This window comes from Lissotriton helveticus, chromosome 5_1 (genome assembly GCF_964261635.1).
Source record: "Lissotriton helveticus chromosome 5_1, aLisHel1.1, whole genome shotgun sequence".
Taxonomy (NCBI): domain Eukaryota; kingdom Metazoa; phylum Chordata; class Amphibia; order Caudata; family Salamandridae; genus Lissotriton; species Lissotriton helveticus.
In genome coordinates this window covers 2,143,626,192-2,143,641,019 of record NC_136065.1, presented here as the reverse complement: position 1 = coordinate 2,143,641,019, position 14,828 = coordinate 2,143,626,192, and the positions used below count along the sequence as shown (strand labels likewise).

Below are 14,828 nucleotides of genomic sequence, written 5' to 3'. Positions count from 1 at the left end.
GTGGGTTCTGACGATGTCTGTTAGCGGTGTCCTGTACGTATTGAAGAGGGAGGGACTGAGGGATGAATCTTGCGGATTGACGCAGATGGTGCTCTTGGGCTGTAAGGTGAGGGTGGGAGAGAGATTGTCTGGGTGCATCCCCCTAGGAAAGATGCCATCCATCTGACAGCATCGTCTTTGCTTCTGATCTGGTTCAGGTGGTTGATGAGTGGTGGGAGATGACGTCAAAGTCTGCGGCAAGATCGGGGCGACTGATTCACCTCTGTCGAGTAGGGTGCCGATGTCGTCTGTCGTGGCGATCTGGGCTGTCTCGGTGCTGTGGTTGGCTCTTAATCCTGATTGATTTACATTTACGTTTTCTCCAGAACTTTGGCGGGACACTCGATCAGCAAGATGGGGCAGCAGTTTTGGTGGTCGCTGGGGTCTGTGAAGGGTTTCTTGAGGAGGGGGGTCTGATTCTCTGTGTTTCCAGGCGTCGGAAGGTGGCAATGGAGGTGTTGAGGCTGGTGGTGAGCTGGTGTCTAATCACGTCGCTTCTGGGTTTGAAAAGTCGATGAGACCGCTCGTCGGTAGGCTCTCGTGAGTGAATAGAGTTAATTAAGGACGTAATGTTCGATCTGCTGAGTTCCCATGTGGTGAGGGTGTTTGGTGGTTCTTCATGGGTGTGGGGAGGCTGATGGTGAAGTGTACCATGGAATAATCGGACCATGTGAGTTCCCTGGTGTGGCTGTATCTGATTCTGTTGCTGGATGTGAAGATGGGTCCAGTGTGTGTCCTGCTCTGTGCGTGGAGTGTAAGATTAACTGCGTGAGGCTGATGTCCATTCATTTAAGGAGTTCGTTGAAATTGGTGTCTGTGGTTGTAGGAAGCTGGCTCTTTATATACTATACCAAAGTAAGGTATAGTGTGCACAGAGTCCAGGGGGTCCCCAGAGGCATAGCAGAGGCTACATTAGGTAAGTACTAACGGCTCTCTTTGTGGTACAGTAGGCAAGCAGTTAGGCCTATCCAGAGGGTGTGTTAAGCATTTATTGTATTCACTCATTCAAGGCTGATGCACACACTCAGACAGAATCCAGATCAATTAGGTAAGTATAAAAAGGTATACTTCGGCTTGATTTTGTAGAACAATGCAGGACTTGGCTCAGGCAAGTAAGAAATACTTTCAAATGCAAGACTGTACACAGTAATCCAATCTTTACAGAGCTGTATTACTTTTGAAACAGTTCAAAATACAGAAAGATTTTTGATTACTCTTGGATTACTTTTCAGTTACATTGTATATTTGAGGTGATATGCCAAGATATCAAACACTAGACTTTGTCACTTACCAGTAAGTACGACAGTTCTTAAGTTATAGCATAGTTTATTTTCTTTCATACAAAACAACAGTTCAACACAACATTTTTAAGGAACAAAACTCATAACATTGGTTCCGATGGGGAAAAAGAGTGTTAAAGGTTTACAGTTAAGTAAATGACTTGCAAGTATGAGTTCCGGGCGTTGGGACCAAGATTCCCCAAGGTCCAGTTAGGCACTCAAATTGCACCACCAGAGTCCCAATGTTAGCCAATGGGGCTAGTGGGCACTTCGGTTGGGGACTGCTCACGGGCAGGCCACTCGGTTTTGGGAGCCAAGGTCCTAGGGTTAACGTCAGGGCAAAGGGAGTCTCAGGTTGGCACCAAGTCCCCTCATCATTAGCTGCACGTGGGCGGCCGGGTGCAGGGTGCTGAGGAGGGGTTGGGAGCCCAATGCAATCTTAGGGAGGTTGGTTCTGGGCGTGGATCTTGGTTCTCATGGATGTGGTAGAAGACACTGGATATGTCGGGGGAAGCAAAGATTTTATTTCATTTATTTGCCAACTTAGCGCCTCAACAAGAGATTCTATTTGAATTCTTAGTTACATGGTACAGACGGACATGGGAATAAATTGTGTTGGCATCGACTCATTCATGCGGGTGGAGTGAGTGCAGACCTGATACACACAATTAATGGCAAGTGCTCCTCCCCTGTAAGTCTGCCACTGTGTCAACCCTTGTGCCTGTGAGTCTGCACCTGTGCCACGAGTTTGCATCTGTATGCCCATGCCTTCTGTGTCCCCCCTGCCTTCCTTATACATCTCCTTTTTTGTCCCTCCTAGGACTGAAGGTCCGATGGCGCACCGAGTGAGTGGGGCAGCAGGAACCAACCAAGGTAGCGCTCACTGGGGCTTCTACCCACAGCCACACAGACAGCAGCAATACAGATAGCATCCCTGGATCATCAAGGTAAGTGGGGAGGGGGCCTTTGGGGTATGTGCACTGGGGCAGAGTTAAGGCACCATCTTCATAGAGTGGGTTGTGGCGCTTAAGGGTTGGCATGGAGGACAGTGCAGCGATAGGAAGTTACTGCTGGTATTGGTTGATGGATCATTGAAGAATTAGCACAATTGTTTAACGAGAGGAAAAAGAAGGACAGCTCCATCAGAAGGGCCGGTGGCTTGAATGGTTGGTGAGTGAGTTGTCTGACGCATGAAGCGACTGCAAGCCTCGGCACAAGGCTGCACTCTTTTGGTTTGGATGTGGGGGGCGGTTTAAAGATGAGGGGCGTGCTGATGTTATAGTCAGGAGCTCCTAGATCTTCATGCAGGGGTACAAGTGGGTTTCTGAGCGGCTGCTTCCACCATGATGATGCTGCTGCATTTGGGTCCGATGTACCTGTGTGAGGAGGTGGTTGAGAACAAGTATTAACAATTCTAAAAGATAACCACTATACTTTCAATGGGGTGCTATGTTTCCGACCCCCTGGCCCCCGGGCTGATTTCCTGAAGGTTATAGGCAGCTCCCTGGATGTAATATCCCAGTCATCTGACTTCACGCTCTTGGGTGGTTTTAACCTGCACCTTGAGGACTCACTAGACAGAGATGCAGTACAATTCATTCACATCGCAAATAGCCGTGGCCTCGCTCAGCAGGTGACTGGCAGTACGCACTCTGGAGGACACCTGCTTGATGGAGTGTTCACCAGTAATAAGTCCTTAAAATGCCTTCCATTGCTACCGCTTGTGTGGTCCGACCATAAAGCTGTCCTGTTCTCACTTCTCTTCCAATATTCACGGTTAGAGAAATCCCAAAACAAGCAATGGGAAAATGTGCGGCCTTGGAATAAGATGGCTGCAGACACTCTTGAAAAGTCCCTATCTCAGAACCCTCTAAAGTTTATAGAGGATCTGAATATGGCAGCTGCTGCTTTTGATGAGCTGCTTAGGAGGGCAACAGATCAGGTGTTACCAGCTAAATCCATAACTAGTCATAGGTTAAGACCCTCCGAACCCTGGAATTCAGAAAACCTCAGATCACAAAAACAAAAATGTCGCCGTCTGGAAAGGAAGTGGAGAACTTCTTGCGATTCGAAGGACAGAATTGTCTATAAACAAGCTTTGCTTGAGTATAAAAAAATGTTTGCACGAGCAAAAAACGTGTTACTTTACTGCAACCATACTAACTGCAAAGAATTCCTCAAAATAACTTTTTACTACGGTAAAAAAGCTGGCCAAATGTTCCGAAGTAACACAGTCACCTAAAAATCTGACATTCTGTAACTCTTTGGCTACATTTTTCCAAGATAAAGTTAAGGCGGTTTACAGTGGCTTCTCCTGTTTCACTGTTAAAAAAAACTTTATCGTCGTTAGCTGCATCTAGTCCAGTCAGTTAAATTTTCTTTGCCCCCTAGACTTCAGTGACCCCACTGAACTGTTGTTCTTTCCTTCACGGACCACCAAGGAGGTCATTAACCTTCTGCTGTCCACTAAATCTGGCTCCCCAATGGACCTATACCCTCCTAAAATCTTCCATCTTTTACCAAAATTATTCGCCTTACAGCTGTCTCCTATTTTTAATCAAATGTTCTCTTTGGGTATAATCCCCACAAGTTGGAAACTGGCATCTGTTCTCCCCCTGCTGAGGAAGCCAAACTTGGATGGGGCAGATCCTAACAACTACCGTCCAATCTCCAGACTCCCTCTGCCTGCTGAGATGGTAGAGAAAGCCATGAGTGGTGCTATATCTGAATATATCGAGAAGCATACTTTCCTGGATGCCACTCAGTTTGGTTTTGGAAAGTACAGAACTGACATTGATCACAGCGTCCGAACTGATTAGGAAGACCGTTGATGCAGGAGGCAATGCAGTCTTGTGCTGCTTGACCTCTCTGCCGCATTTGATACGGTGAACCACCAAAAATGATTGGAAGTACTGAAGGGTATTGGTATTTAAGAGAAAGCGTTTGCTTTAATTGAATCATTCTTGTCTGATCGGGAGCAATTTGTGGCCCTTGTGAGTTCAAGTCACCGAATGTTACACTGCCATGCGGAGTGCCACCGGGTTCTTCGTTAAACCCAACCCTTTTTAACATTTATGTTGCACCACTGGCAAGGCTAATCCGGTCCCTGGGTTTTTCGTCTATTTCTTATGCCGATGACACCCAGATTGCAGTCTCAGTGACAGGCTCGCCTGCTGATACTGTTGCACAGTTTCACACCTGTCTTCGTCAGGTTGGGGATTGGATAGCCACCAATTGTTTGAAACTGAATTCTAGTAAGACCGAAGTCCTACTTTTTGGTGGCCATACTAATTTCTGGTGCCCTACTTTGTGACCTTTGGAATTGGGCCCGCTACCAACGCCTACGAATAAGGTGAAAAACCTGGCAATCACGTTTGACTCTGCTTTCTTTTGAAAGCCACGTGGATCAGTTCACATCCCTCTTTTTACACACTAAAACTACTGAGAAGGATTCTTCCATGTATTCCGGTTGAGCTGTGGAAGCTAGTGGTCTCTGCTCTGGTTTTGTTTAGAGCTGATTACTGTAACAGTTTATTTATCAACCTTTGAAAGAAGTGCCTGTCCAAGCTACAGATTGTGCAAAACGCTGCTGCTCGTCTTCTGTTGAGCATTCCAAGACACAAATCTGTCTCACCAGTGCTCAAAGAACTACACTGGCTGCCAGTGAAGAGGCGGATCGAGTTTCAGGCTTTTTGTATCGCTTTTAAGGCCACACATGAAATAGGGCCGGGCTTTTTTAAATATAACTTACAGCCTTACATACCTGCTCGCAATCTTCGCTCGTCCCATTCCCATAACCTGATAGTTCCCAGTTTTAAAAAATGCTCCTGGGGTGGAACAAGTTTTTTGTCGGCATGGCCAGACTGTGGTACTCCCTCCCTCTGAGGCTGAAACAAGAAACGCACCTGTTGGCCTTCAGGAAAACCTTGAAGACTTGGCTGTTTGACCTCTGGTGTGGCCCTGAACCATTCAGTTAATCCTGTCTGATGAGCTAGCTCCTGGACACCTACGGGTGAATGTTCTGCGCTTCACACATTTAATTTCATTTCATATAACAGCCCCCTCCCCTTTCTAAAGAGACTATACACAGGGGCAGTGTGCCCTCGGAGCCCGCCTCTCTTCCTAAAGGGACCCTACAAAGAGAAATGGCCTCTAATGTCCCCTTAGAGGCCTCTCCTCTTCTTAAAGGGACTATACACAGGGCCAGTGTCCTCTCGGAGCCCTCTCCTATTCCTAAAGAGACCCTATATAGGGGCAGTGTGCACCATCGACCCCTTGAAGCCCCTCTCTTCCTAAACAGACTATAGGAAGATGTGTGGCGATCAGGGAGATGTGTGGCGCAGTGGCTAGGCCAGCTGATTCCGAAACACAGGGTTCGCGGTTCGATTCTGGGCACTAGCTCAGCCCAGCACCGTACGACTCTGGGCAATAGCTCGCTTAATCCCCCAGCGCCTTGAGACCCTTGGGGGTGATTAGTTTGCGCTTTACAAATATGGAGTTACTATACACAGGGACTGAGTGACCAAGTGTCCCCTCGGAGCCCCCTCTCTTCCTAAAGAGACCAACAAAAGGGCAGTGTGCTTCAGTGCCCCCTCTGAGCCTTCTCCCCTTCCTATATAGATCATCCACATTGGCAGTGTGCCCCTCTGTTCACTCCAGAGTCTGTTCTGCAGTTGAGTTCAGCTCCCTAGAAGATGGAGCCAGGGGTGACCTTGGTTACTGGTTTTCTTTTTAGATCCACACTTAACCCAGAGTAGGCCTGGAGGCAAAAGAGTAAATGCCATTGCCTGGCTATTTCATGAAAATGTAAGTTTTCCCCAAATATTCTAGGCCTGAGGTTAGTGTAGTCCTTTAATGTCCCAGCGTGTGCGTCCCTGAAGGTGCAGCCAAATGTACAAAGCATTGAACAACCTGTTCACCTCGTGTCCTGGCCCCCTGGCCTGCTAGTAGAACCGCTCTCCGCTTGGATGTCCTCATTACTCCCTCCGGCACCCTCGTGGGTTCAGGGTCATAGAAGCTCAGAGACCGCACAACACACTACACAAGATACACAAACAACTCATTGCCCCCTCGCTGTTTAACAATTAAATAACAAGCATGTGTAATGCGATCGGTGTCACATTAGTGAAAGTTTGAGCTATTGGGGTTGCAAATACCAATGTTTCTGAGTTATGTTTTTGTTGTTGTAAAAAACATCCCAGCTGTAGCATCAGCAATAAAAGAAATCCACGAAGCAAGGCAGGGGTGCATTGCCACAGGCTGTTTTCTTGTAACTTGTTAGAAGGCAGTTTCTGGGCATGAAAACGTTCGGGATTTCTGTAAATACAGGGCATACGCCAAATAGAGTTCTACTCTAGCGCTGTTCAAGTGTTAACATATTTATTATAGTGGCCTTGATTTTAGTTTTCTACTTGTCTAAGTATTGAAGTAATACTATTACAAAATGTGCAGCATTACGCTGCATAATTTGCCTTTTCTTGCTGCATAATTTACTCAAATCTGCCACATAATATGTCCCTTTCCTGCTGCATAATCGCAGTGGCCCTGCCTATTAAGCAGTGCCAGGTGGGTTGCTTTGAGAGGACCGTGAAAGGGCCGGTGTTTTGAGTATGTGCCTGTTTTATGGTCTATTGGTACACAAGCCAACCTTTTTCAGTTAGTGCTGCACAGCTGCATAAGAGTATTATGTTTTTTTAACTTGTTTATCAGAAACATGAGCTCCGTGCAAATCATAATTTCTGTTACCGGCATAAGTTACTATATTAGAAATGCCTTACTGAAGCCATGACCAAAGCATTTCATATGAATAGCTCCATGGTTTGATGCTTTATGGTCAATTGCCATTGGGCGTTTGTGGGAGGCACCATTAAAAAAACCTAGAAGCATGGATGAGATTGAATCTGGTTGAGCACATTATAACCTTGCCCTCCCACCTCTTTTGCACCCCTCCCCTCCCAATGGTGGGACAACTAGCCAACTGTTTTTCGAAATGTTTTGTTAAGTGTGATGTCAGCACATGCCCTGGTTGAGAAGCTTGCGCCAATGTGCTGCCAATTGCTTTTCTTGTGCAGTATGTACATAGCTACTCGCACCCCTTTCTATTTTTTATTTTTTTTAAACTGTTTTTATTAAAACAAAAAGAAATTTGGCAATACATACATAAGCATATATATTGGATGTGTTCCCAGCTCGTTTAGATCCCGTTTCACATTTAAAACAATTCTTTGTTAAATACACGCAGACATCGTTACCCCTCTTGCCCCCAATCCCACATCAGTCCTAATGGTCTTCTCACCCTTCCTCTCCCTCCTCATCTGAACTATCTGCATCTGATTCTGGCAATGGGTCACATATGTCTCCTCGGAAAGTATTTCATGCCGTCCAGATTTTATTTCCACTTTCCTGGGCAGCCCCCTTTCTATTTTTTTAAAAGTATTTTGAGCAAGTCCAGTCTCCTGACATGCAGCCTGCAGAGCAGGAATGGCTTAGAAGCCTCCGCACTGGGTCGTGTGCTTAGAGGGCTGTGCAAGCGCTAGAGGGGGCTGTGCGAGTGCTGGAGGGGCTGAGCAAGCGCTATAGGGGGCTGTGCGAGCGCTAGAGGGGGCTGTGCGAGCGCTAGAGGGGGCTGTGCGAGTGCTGGAGGGGGCTGTGGGAGTGCTAGAGGGGGCTGTGCAAGGTGCTGGAGGGGCTGTGCGAGCGCTAGAGGGGGCTGTGCGAGCGCTAGAGGGGGCTGTGCGAGTGCTGGAGGGGGCTGTGCGAGTGCTGGAGGGGGCTGTGCAAGTGCTGGAGGGGGCTGGGCGAGTGCTAGAGGGGGCTGGGCGAGTGCTAGAGGGGGCTGTGCGAGTGCTGGAGGGGGCTGTGCAAGTGCTGGAGGGGGCTGGGCGAGTGCTAGAGGGGGCTGGGCGGGGGGGGGGCAGGGGGCTGTGCGAGTGCTGGAGGGGGCTGTGCGAGTGCTGGAGGGGCTGAGCAAGCGCTAGAGGGGGCTGTGCGAGTGCTAGAGGGGGCTGTGCGAGTGCTAGAGGGGGTGCGAGTGCTGGAGGGGCTGAGCAAGCGCTATAGGGGGCTGTGCGAGTGCTAGAGGGGGCTGTGCGAGTGCTAGAGGGGGCTGTGCGAGCGCTAGAGGGGGCTGTGCGAGTGCTAGAGGGGGCTGCGCGAGGAGTGCTGGAGGGGGCTGTGCGAGGAGTGCTAGAGGGGGCTGTGCGAGGAGTGCTAGAGGGGGCTGTGCGAGGAGTGCTAGAGGGGGCTGTGCGAGGAGTGCTAGAGGGGGCTGCGCGAGGAGTGCTAGAGGGGGCTGTGCGAGGAGTGCTAGAGGGGGCTGTGCGAGGAGTGCTAGAGGGGGCTGCGCGAGCGCTAGAGGGGGCTGTGCGAGTGCTAGAGGGGGCTGTGCGAGGAGTGCTAGAGGGGGCTGTGCGAGGAGTGCTAGAGGGGGCTGTGCGAGGAGTGCTAGAGGGGGCTGTGCGAGCGCTAGAGGGGGCTGTGCGAGGAGTGCTAGAGGGGGCTGTGTGAGGAGTGCTAGAGGGGGCTGTGCGAGTGCTGGAGGGGGCTGTGCGAGTGCTGGAGGGGGCTGTGCGAGTGCTAGAGGGGGCTGTGCGAGCGCTAGAGGGGGCTGTGCGAGCGCTAGAGGGGGCTGTGCGAGGAGTGCTGGAGGGGGCTGTGCGAGGAGTGCTGGAGGGGGCTGTGTGAGGAGTGCTAGAGGGGGCTGTGCGAGGAGCGCTAGAGGGGGCTGTGCGAGGAGTGCTAGAGGGGGCTGTGCGAGGAGTGCTAGAGGGGGCTGAGCAAGCGCTATAGGGGGCTGTGCGAGTGCTAGAGGGGGCTGTGCGAGGAGTGCTGGAGGGGGCTGTGCGAGGAGTGCTGGAGGGGGCTGTGTGAGGAGTGCTAGAGGGGGCTGTGCGAGGAGCGCTAGAGGGGGCTGTGCGAGGAGTGCTAGAGGGGGCTGTGCGAGGAGTGCTAGAGGGGGCTGAGCAAGCGCTAGAGGGGGCTGTGCGAGGAGTGCTAGAGGGGGCTGTGCGAGGAGTGCTAGAGGGGGCTGTGCGAGCGCTAGAGGGGGCTGTGCGAGGAGTGCTAGAGGGGGCTGTGTGAGGAGTGCTAGAGGGGGCTGTGCGAGTGCTGGAGGGGGCTGTGCGAGTGCTGGAGGGGGCTGTGCGAGTGCTAGAGGGGGCTGTGCGAGCGCTAGAGGGGGCTGCGCGAGGAGTGCTGGAGGGGGCTGTGCGAGGAGTGCTAGAGGGGGCTGTGCGAGGAGTGCTGGAGGGGGCTGTGCGAGGAGTGCTGGAGGGGGCTGTGTGAGGAGTGCTAGAGGGGGCTGTGCGAGGAGCGCTAGAGGGGGCTGTGCGAGGAGTGCTAGAGGGGGCTGTGCGAGGAGTGCTAGAGGGGGCTGTGCGAGGAGTGCTAGAGGGGGCTGTGCGAGGAGTGCTAGAGGGGGCTGTGCGAGGAGTGCTAGAGGGGGCTGCGCGAGGAGTGCTAGAGGGGGCTGTGCGAGGAGTGCTAGAGGGGGCTGCGCGAGCGCTAGAGGGGGCTGTGCGAGTGCTGGAGGGGGCTGTGCGAGGAGTGCTAGAGGGGGCTGTGCGAGGAGTGCTGGAGGGGGCTGCGCGAGGAGTGCTGGAGGGGGCTGTGTGAGGAGTGCTGGAGGGGGCTGCGCGAGGAGTGCTGGAGGGGGCTGCGCGAGGAGTGCTGGAGGGGGCTGCGCGAGGAGTGCTGGAGGGGGCTGCGCGAGGAGTGCTGGAGGGGGCTGCGTGAGGAGTGCTGGAGGGGGCTGTGCGAGGAGTGCTAGAGGGGGCTGTGCGAGGAGTGCTAGAGGGGGCTGCGCGAGCGCTAGAGGGGGCTGTGCGAGTGCTGGAGGGGGCTGTGCGAGTGCTGGAGGGGGCTGTGCAAGTGCTGGAGGGGCTGAGCAAGCGCTAGAGGGGGCTGTGCGAGGAGTGCTAGAGGGGGCTGTGCGAGGAGTGCTAGAGGGGGCTGTGCGAGGAGTGCTAGAGGGGGCTGTGCGAGCGCTAGAGGGGGCTGTGCGAGTGCTGGAGGGGGCTGCGCGAGCGCTAGAGGGGGCTGTGCGAGGAGTGCTAGAGGGGGCTGTGCGAGTGCTGGAGGGGGCTGTGCAAGTGCTGGAGGGGCTGAGCAAGCGCTAGAGGGGGCTGTGCGAGCGCTAGAGGGGGCTGTGCGAGTGCTGGAGGGGGCTGTGCGAGTGCTGGAGGGGGCTGTGCGAGTGCTAGAGGGGGCTGTGTGAGGAGTGCTGGAGGGGGCTGTGTGAGGAGTGCTGGAGGGGGCTGCGCGAGGAGTGCTGGAGGGGGCTGTGCGAGTGCTAGAGGGGGCTGTGCGAGTGCTAGAGGGGGCTGTGCGAGCGCTAGAGGGGGCTGTGCGAGTGCTAGAGGGGGCTGTGCGAGTGCTGGAGGGGGCTGTGCGAGTGCTAGAGGGGGCTGTGCGAGCGCTAGAGGGGGCTGCGCGAGGAGTGCTGGAGGGGGCTGTGTGAGGAGTGCTGGAGGGGGCTGTGTGAGGAGTGCTAGAGGGGGCTGTGCGAGGAGTGCTGGAGGGGGCTGTGTGAGGAGTGCTGGAGGGGGCTGCGCGAGGAGTGCTGGAGGGGGCTGCGCGAGGAGTGCTGGAGGGGGCTGCGCGAGGAGTGCTGGAGGGGGCTGCGCGAGGAGTGCTGGAGGGGGCTGCGCGAGGAGTGCTGGAGGGGGCTGCGCGAGGAGTGCTGGAGGGGGCTGCGCGAGGAGTGCTGGAGGGGGCTGCGCGAGGAGTGCTGGAGGGGGCTGCGCGAGCGCTATCGCAATTCAGCACTGGCAGGGATCTTAAGAAATAATAACGTAAGAAATTATGTGCCAGACAAAGTAAACTGCAGCGTTTTATAGGTTCTTAAGACCGGCGAGGGGAGAATGGGAGGAGAGAGAGGAAATAAAATGAAATTAAATCCAGTATTTGTAAAGCGCACAATTACCCGAGGGTGTCAAGGCGCTGGGGGCCGTGGGGGAGATTAAGCGAGCTATTGCCCAGAGTCGCATGGTGCTGGGGTAACCTGCCGCCGGCACCGGGGATCGAACCGTGAACCCCGGAGTCAGGCACCCTGGCCGCTGCGCCACACCTCTTCCACAAGAAGTAGTAAGGGGGCAGATGGGGAGCCAGTGAAGGAGAGATAGATGGGAGAGAGAGATAAGAAATACTGCTAAAAACTGACGGGAAACAGATAAGTAACCAGGGCTGTTTTCCAGGGGTCGTTTATAAGAGGTGTTGAGGCATGGGACATCAGATTGTGGGTGAGAACTTAGGACGTTTATAGGCGATTGCGCGTGAGAATCAACATCAGACAAAGTTATCAGAGGGAGCGTTTACAAGAGGTGCCAAGTGAGAAACAGACACTGCTATCGAAGTGGGACATTATCACTTATTAGAACTCCTCTGTACACAAGGAGCTGATTCGCTGATGCCAGTGTGTGCTGCCACAGGCGCCAGTTTACAGGGACTCAGTGAAGTGTGGGACAGCCTGTGCAGCTTATTGAGTACAGGTGGCAGAGCCACAGAACGCCCTGGACTGAGGCCAAGCTTCCCAGTGGCTTCTGCCAGCAAACCCACGCTCTATCCTCAAGCACCAAAAATTGAAGAAGACCTCCACCTCACGGGTGGCTCAATGGTTAGAGCGGCAGACTCTGATGCAGAGGTCTAGCCCGGGACCAGGGTTCAATTCCCCGCCTCGGCGGGTCTTGGGCTCAATTTCCTCGGACCTGATCATTCTCGCCTCGGTGCCTACTCTAATCATGGGTCCCACTCTGCAACTCTGGGCAATAGCTTGCTTAATCTCCACAAGGGCCCCAACAGCGCTGGGATGCCTGGCTGCACCTGGGGGGTGCCCAGGAGTGGACACCTCACAGGGAAAAGCCAGGAAGGGTCCACAGCGGTATGCGTACAAGCGCCGAGATACCCTCCTGGGTCGATTCCTGCACTATACAAGTACTATTACATTTACACCCCACCCCTTTAACATTGATTGTTAAGACAATTCAGCGCACGCACACACATGACCATACCCGCCCTGAAATGTAACATATAGGAAAGGGTTTAGCGATAATCCGACGGTAATGCCCCATTCCTACAGGACGCCCTGCGGACTCAGGAGGCACCTACCTTCCTCTCTGTGGCTATAATAATTCCTGAAAGAGTACAAACCTCCGCCACCAAGGTTCCCGTCACCACACAGGCCACCCAACGTTCACAGCAACAGCAACATGCAGCCTCCTGCCCCACACAGAGAATGAAAAGGGTGTTGGAGCTGTGATTGGGGGCTCGCCAGGAAAGCTACTCTGTGATTGGGTATGGGATACAAGGGTGAGGATGCTTTGTCATTGGCCAGCCGGTCACACCTTCAGATTGGTGTGCTCTGGATATCTTGGAGAAAGTTTTGGGAAAGAGTTTTAGACAGAGCGAAAAAAAACATCACAGGGTAGAAAAAACCTCAAAGGGGGCTAGTTTGTGAATAATAAAGACACTGCTTTTGTCAAGGGGTTGGGAGGAAACGGATACGAAGGGGAGAGGATGTGGGTAATGGCCAGAGCGGCCAACTCGGGAGCTGGGGGATGAGGGTCAAGTCTCTGCATGGACTTAACATCTCGTGGTTCTGGGCAATCACCTAATCTATCCTACAAAAAATATGTTACCGTGTGTACTGAACCCGGTGCTCATGTAAAGCACTCCAATACCTACGAGTCGAGATCGCGTGAATAAAACCGCAAAAAGGGAATTTAAAGTTAACAAAGAATTGTTCACTTTAAATTCCCTATTTGAAAATGGTTTATAAGATGTATTGTGTGAATATGCAAAATCAATGTCTCTTGTATAGTTTATTCTTTGTAAAAGCACTAATGGCATTGTGTTATGAATGAAGGGCAAAGTGGGCATAAAAACCCTGAGAAATATGTGAACTAATGTGTTGGGTAATTTGAAAAAATGGTAGTAATGAATTAAAAAAATTGGTTGTAAAATAAAAAAATAAAATATGGTAGCAGGAATTTATATAGCAAACACAAGGAGATGATGGACGGAGCACTGACACTTTTCAGACACTCACCCCCAGTCACAGATCTGGGTTGAATCCATCATCGTTCTTTAGCTCAGTTCGCCACCCCAGTTCAGACACAGCTATATGCAAATCAGTCTTGACCCTGTGCCTTATGGGAACAGTCCAGCCGAACTGCAAAGCCATGTCTTCCCTGGACCAGAAACAAGCATCCTGGGACCGGTTTCGGGTTAACAGCCCTTATCAGCCAGGTTAGCTTGAATCCAGTTGCAAAGTGAGCAAGGGACCCACGTCTGGGCATACCCTGCCAACTTAGGGTGAACAAAGCAAACACAAGGAGATGATGGACGGAGCGCTGACATTTTTCAGACATTCACCCCCAGTCACAGATCTGGGTAGAAAGATGATGGATTCCACCCAGTTCTGTGACTGGGGGTGAGTGTCTGAAAAGTTTCAGCGCTCAGTCCATCTCCTTGTGTTTGCTATCAGGAATTTATATATCTGAGCCAACCAGGACAAAAGTGGTGTGACTAATATCCTGAATACAGCATGTCTCTAAGAGACAGGGCAAGCGCTGCCTAGGCTAGACCTAAAAAGAAGGACTGGAAAAGCCAGTTGGTCCGGCTGTAATATGCCATTCCATGTACCCGTAGGTATGGACAAATGGTGCTTAGCACAATAAACCGAGACCTGGAAATCAGCAGCGAAAGAGCATTGTTTTCAGTTTAGAAGTAATCTACGCGAAGAACTGGATTTTACTGCCTTGTATTGTGAATTTATGTGACACTTGCTACCCCCCCCCCCCCCCCCCCCCAGCGATGCCTTGAAGCATTCTGTAGACGGATAGCATGCTGCTCCATGCAGCCATAGGTAGGTTCTAAGGCTAGTTAATTGTGTGGTTCAATACATGACTAACTGAAATACTTGGGGAGATTGTTAGATTGATCAGTCGCATGCCTTTTACATTCTTGGGGAGTTAGTTTTGATGCAGATGTTTGTCATGAATAATTTTGCATTCTTGATATCCCATCCGCCAAAATCTGAATGTCATTAGTTCCTATGAGATTTATATTTCAACAGGCAAGATATCGGTCACCGTTGTGACGGAGTAACCCATCTGCCGAAATTTAAAGAATTGGTAACAATAGGTCAAATAGACATCTTCTCTGTGAAGCCAGACCTAAAAAGTGCAGATGAATATTTGTATACACAAATACCCAGAAGGTGCAAGGACCTTCTGGAACCAAATGATAACCAGATGCTAGCCAGAGGTCAAGTCCATTTTAGAAAGCCATCTCGACCGGTTGACCTCTCCCATCAGGACTTCTACTGTCTGTGTGATTCGGCTCTTGGAGGATTTAAGCCGGGTTACTCTGTCTTCCTAGTTACAACAATGAGGTATACTACGCAGGTTCGATCCTTATCTCGGTTTATGATGTTCGCCTTCTCTAACTTGTCGTGTTTGTCTTCCAAGTTCTGTTTCACATCTAATGTCAAAATCCCAGAAGGGCATTATA

The 14,828-nt window shown here is 51.6% G+C and overlaps 1 protein-coding gene across 1 annotated transcript in view; it reads left to right on the top strand.

The window, feature by feature from the left end:
- Positions 1–14,828, top strand: part of LRRC8A (leucine rich repeat containing 8 VRAC subunit A) — a 50,970-nt gene that overhangs the window by 13,049 nt on the left and 23,093 nt on the right. Inside the window, exon 2 of the mRNA XM_078646274.1 lies at positions 2,140–2,266. The gene's annotated coding sequence lies outside the window, so the exon portion shown is untranslated. The remainder of the gene's footprint in view (positions 1–2,139; positions 2,267–14,828) is intronic.